A 5,734-nucleotide genomic window follows, 5' to 3' on the forward strand; every position below is an offset into this window, starting at 1 on the left:
ATCGGAGCAGCGGTTAGCGGTCAGTAGAGGCTATCTGGTGATAGACCAAACGGTGTATTTGATAATGCAACATGCTTTCTTGGTGCTGGGAGGCGGTTCCTCATGAAACAATGGTCATGCTTTCTGCAGCTAGACAGAGAAGCAATAGAACTGGCAGAAGCAAAGGGTTAATATTGGTGAGCAAGTATACAGAGCAATTGGGGAATCTGGAAAACAAGGAGAAGTTAGCTATCAGTACGCCTCATATAGTGGCAAAAAACTGACGCTGGCTGTCAAACAGCATAGAATAATATGTTTCCAAACCCAGCAATTTATCAGGACGGTGGAGTGCTTTTGCATAATAACAGTTGTTAGGAAAAACTTGCTTTTGAAACTCTGAAAAAATAAAAATAGTGTCTGCTATCGGAAGATGGGGTTCCAGCTGTAGCTGTAGTGTTCTGTAAAAAATACAGTTTTCATTGTGAAATGCAAAATATTGTGCAAAAAGTGATATAGGATACATTCATATTTTATTCAGATTTATGGAATAACTTCTGTTTTCTTTTTAAGGAAAGAAGGGTTGTCCAAGTGTGGAAGATGTAAACAGGCCTTTTACTGCAATGTGGAATGTCAGGTATGGTAATACAATTCGTGAGGATGCGGGGGGAAGGAGGGTGGGGGGTGCTGAACTCCCATTTTTTGTTTGTGTGGCATTGATAGTGTCTTAATTGTAGCTATGGTTAATAGTAGTCCAGTCAGTTTCAGCATCCCACAGATGCTGACCGTGGAGTTGTGCATTGGACAATTACAGGATTTGGACATGGTGTGTGTGAGTCTTTCAAGATCAGTAGCTCAGTACCACTGAGACTTTGATTAGAGCTGCCTGTCAGCCCACTAATTATGTCTGTATTACTTCTTTCTGTACGCACAAACCAGGTAATTTAACATTAGCTTGCTAAACTGGTAAAAGAGTCTGCGTCTAATGGAAAAATCAAATCACTAAATAGCTGTCTTGAGGAGGGATTTTGTGGTTTTTTTGTTTTTTTTTTTTAGAATCTTTGCAAATGTTTTGGGTGGCCACAGCTCACAGTAGTCATAACCATTTGAAACCTACCATGCTTTCTCTATAACTCACTCCTTCTGGTGGCTTTTATTCTTTTCGTATACTTTGTTTTTTAAAAGCCCCTGAAAATAGAATATAAGCGTACACTAAAGTAGAGCAACATGAAGACATCAAAACATTCCCATGCAGTTTTAAGGCCATTTTTACTTCAAACTAGAGTAAGCACCTCTCAGAAAAATCATTTTTGCCAGAACTAGTATCTAGCCTTTGTGGGCTGTCAACTTGGTATGGAAGAATTATCCAGTTTACATGTGAAAAACTCAACTGGATTGCTAGCTAAATAATGTAAGCTATGTAAGGTCTGTGGTGCTGGGCACAGAGTATGGAACAATGCTCGTGAAGGATTTGAGTCACCAAAGGTCTGGCATGCAACTGTATGTTAGCTATAAATAATCCAAACCTTCTCCTACATGATAGCGTGCTGTTGAGTGCGTGAGTTGCATGCAAAGTGTTCTCCGTTGTCGTTATCTGGACGGAGATGTTGCGGTTTGTGCTGTTCAGTTCCCCAGCACTGTGGTGATGGCTACCGCTTTTATTTCAAGGATGTAGGGTTTTTTTCCACTGTGCAAATTGCAAAGCGAGCTTGGCCGCCCCTTAGTTTTCCTTCTGTTGCCTCCCCAGATTCCTGCTTTCCTACAGTGTCTTAGTGAATTGTGGGTGAATCAAATGGCCTTTTGCTTTGAAGCGCTAGGAGGACTCAAAATGCTTAAAAGAAATAAGTTTTTTACAAAATTTGCAATAGTTCCCAGAGTATTGAAAGACTTGACAGCCAGCAGTTGCTGGGAAGAAAGAGAATGCTTACTTTATGAGCATCCTTAAGGCTCTTCAGAGAAATCTGGATGACTTCTAAAGACAGTGTAGAGAAAAGCCATGATTCATTAATGAGAAATGCTTATTTGTTGGAAATGTTTCCGTGTGGCTTTATTTCTTAGGAAGCTTTTAACTAGATGAGGGAAGGAAATACTTAAACAAAGCAATTTATTGGCTGTTTAGTGCTTTTTATCCGAGATTGTGAGTTTCTTCTCTTACCATATGAAATTCACAATGGTTTTTGAAGCAAGTAAGCAAGATTTACTGAAGTAGGAAAGCTCAATGATTTGTGCCAGGAAAAATAGCAAGTAGATACCATGGTGGAAGTAGTAGAACTTACTTCTGCTGATCCATGGTCCTTGCTTTTACCTCCAAGTCCCTTCCTTAGTCCCTCCCTCAGCGTTCTGATTTCTAGCCTTGACAAAGTTTATACTTTTATATTTAAGAAGAAGGAGGGTTTTTTTTTCCTCTTTTCTCTGGGTAAAGTCTTGTCTGTGTATTGCTTTCTTAATTTGATTCTTTTTTTTTTAAGTTTTTCTTTTTTGGTGGTCAGAATACTTTTTCTCTAGTGGGGCATATTCCAAGAATAAAAAAATGGAACTGCTCAAACTGAGTGTCTTTAAGACTGCAGATGATGCTCAGCAAAAGCCTGTCTGTCTGATAAGTGATTGAACTAAAATATTTTCTACCTGTTGGTGTGCAGTATGATGCTTTAGATATAGGCATTTTTTAGATGTTGTGATGTCTAGACAATAGTATGACAAGCACAGGTACTACCACTTCACTCTTACTGGTGATATGCATGTGGCTTCTGACTCCCTAGTTGATACAACATTATCTTCCATGTTTTGGGCCCTTCTGAGTAAGTCTGATGAAATTTATGAATGTTGCTGAGATCAAATTCCTTGACATTCTTTCAAAGTTACCTTCAAGCGTAATATTCTCTAGAATCTGATCTCCACTGACTGTACGTGCTGCACAGGCAATCTGCACTGCATCTTCATCACTATCTTTGTTTAAAGGCACTTTTCAGCAGTTCAGCAATTCTTTGTCAAAGCCAAAAAGGACATTTGTGCCTTGATATTGAACTTGTAACACTAGGATGTGCAGTAACTGTGTCCCTTTTGCCTCAGTGGATGTGAGGCTTCTTCATGCAACACTGATAAAAGGGCAGGGCTGTACCTGAGAATTGTGATGGCATTGTTAGTTTTATTTTATTTTAATTTTTTTTTGTTAATTTTCTCTGTAAATTCATGTTCCCTTTGCTCAGTTCAGCTAAAAATTACATGTACCTAACAAGGACATGGTATGATTTCATATGTTGGTTAGTACCTTGTTACTCAATACAATTCAGTTTGACAACTGTTTATCACATGACATATACCATATGGGATAGAAAACCAAAGTTTTTGAGCTTACTTTTTTCTTACTTAAAGACCTACTATACCACAACTCATGGAATTCTTTTTAGTGGTGGGGAGAGATGCATCAGGAGACAAGAGAAAGGTGTCAAAGTGTGCAGCAGGAAACAAATTTTTTGGATATCTTTTCCAGAATTATGGATTTTATAACTGCAGACATCTTCCTCTCTCTAGTGCATTTCTGTTGAATGAGGTTTGTTTTTTCTTTTTCAGAATAACGTGGTTATTGAAAGTAGAGTTAGTGACGCTGTGTGTTATTTCCCACTCTGTTGAGCCATATAGTATCCTTGTTCTGAGGTTCTTAAAATACTTTCCAAGCATTTAATGAATGAAGCCTCACAGCAGCCTTTGTGGCATTTCTGGTTTTGCAAATGGGGTATAGGTACACAAAGATACATTGACTTGCTGAAGATCACCCAAGTGCTAAAAGAGTGCATCTCCTACCATATGGCCAGGTTTTTGATACATTGACCAAGTCCTGCTTTGCAGTATAATTCCTTTGACCTGCTGACTGGAAAAGGTGGTGTCACATTGTAGTGTGAGGGACTGAACCCAGGGGAAGACAAATTCTTGCAGTGATACAGTGGCTGATTGGTTCAGGGCACTCTATGTACACACACATGCACGCATGCTGGCCTTGGCACAGTTCCCTTAGTGCTAACATGTGTGTTTTGCCTGTTTTGGTCTATTATTTTGCTCTTAAGATGGATAGCCTTAAGTTTGACCTGTATTAAGCTAGATGTTTGCATAGGCGTAAATTCAGTCTCAGAGGCGGGGCACGTGAGAGTGGAAGTTGTCTTCACTGCCTGTCCTTGCTGCCTTGAATGTTTTGTGGGTTGGTAGGATCTAGCCTGGGTTTGCCGCGCCTTTTTTTTCCCAGCCCCTAATGCAGTTCTCCTTTTAAAAGGGTTTGTGATTTCCAGCTGATTCATACTGTTCTGCTCTCCACTATTGCCTTCTCGAAGCACAGGCCTGTTATTATAGTAGTGGCTTTCAGACCCCATCTGCAGCTGTTCGGATCTTGACTTCTTAAATTATAATAATTTTAGTCAAACAGCAGAAGACCTGTGCTCATTTTTTCTCCTCAGAAATTAGCTGCTGAAACACTCTGAAGAGAAATGTTTTTAGAGGGTTATGTGGTTGCAATTGTGGAACTGGTGAACTTGAACCAGCTACTGGAGCTCTTCTTTCTGTTACTACACATAGCTATTATTTATCCCAGACAGAGTGGAGATCAGCTAGCTAAAGTGCAGAAAGAGATGTTTTTGTTACGACTTTCCACATTTGAAATATATTTCGAACAAAATATTTACAGGTTTTTCTAACATGTCATGTTAAAGAGTGCTGTAGTTGGTATTTCTGGAGTAAGGGAAACATGTATTTTTAACCAGCTAGTAAGCCTCAAAATGTAGTTGTAGACCTGGAATTAGCATCAAGCAGATGTGTTTTAAATGGGACCTTGTAGAAATTGCCCACTCCTCTTTGGTGAGCTGTAGAAAAAATAACAAAATTCTTGCTGTAATGATTCTGCACAAGAGGAATCTGACACTTCAAGACCCCGCTCAAGATTGCCTTGGGGAAGTGTCTGTCCCCCCATCCAAAACCTTTTTCCATGTAATTTTCTTTGATGAATGTCTCTGTGAACCTTTTGAACATTAACCCACCTTAACCCACATACCCTCTGCGGCCCAGCATTCGGTAAATTATGGTAGGGAAGGATGGCTGTGAAGACGTGTGAAATTCTTCCCTTCACTGCTTGGTGAAGGGCTGTATTGGAGAACTTTGCTGGATAATATCAGACATCAGAAGTTACCTCACTGAAATCCAATTAAAGACTTGGATGCCATTTGAGCATAATTGGGCCTTAAGCGTTTGAAGAAGCGAGCTTAAACCCTATGCTGGCTCGCCCACCGTTTCTGTCTGGGTTTTGTGTGTATTTCTTTTCAATCAAGTGAAATACAATAGAAATTTTACATCCTATTGAAAAAGTCCGTGTGAGGGAGGAGGTGCGAGGATATTTGTTTGGACTTGAGTCTTTCTTTTTTTGAGTATTGTGTTTTGTTGTTTGGGCTTTTTTTTTTATGCTGAGTTATATGTCCATGTTCTGGGAATTAATCCAGTAGTCTCGGGTGGTGGAATCGTTTTGAAGAACTCAGTGGAGAAGATTGTTTCCATGCTTTGATGTGAAAAGCATAAGCTTTAAAGAACTTTCCTTCCAAAAATGTTGTCACTCACTCCTAAATGAAGGGAAAAATACTGCGGATGTAATGAAAATAGGAAGCAGATATCATTAGTGTAGCATTAGGGATTCAGCTAGAACAATGCTACCTGTTATAATTCAAACTACTTAAGAGAAAGAAATGGAAAAGTTTGCAAAATACAGTCCTGCTGTGATCGTAGG

The 5,734-nt window shown here is 39.4% G+C and overlaps 1 protein-coding gene across 1 annotated transcript in view; it reads left to right on the forward strand.

Annotated features, from left to right (window-relative positions):
• Positions 1–553: 553 nt before the first annotated feature.
• SMYD2 (SET and MYND domain containing 2) overlaps positions 554–5,734 on the forward strand; it is a 26,688-nt gene continuing 21,507 nt past the window's right edge. The window contains exon 1 of the mRNA XM_035901599.1: positions 554–613. The gene's annotated coding sequence lies outside the window, so the exon portion shown is untranslated. The remainder of the gene's footprint in view (positions 614–5,734) is intronic.

The sequence above is a fragment of the Egretta garzetta genome, unplaced genomic scaffold (genome assembly GCF_000687185.1).
Source record: "Egretta garzetta isolate BGI_Z169 unplaced genomic scaffold, ASM68718v1 scaffold319, whole genome shotgun sequence".
Taxonomy (NCBI): domain Eukaryota; kingdom Metazoa; phylum Chordata; class Aves; order Pelecaniformes; family Ardeidae; genus Egretta; species Egretta garzetta.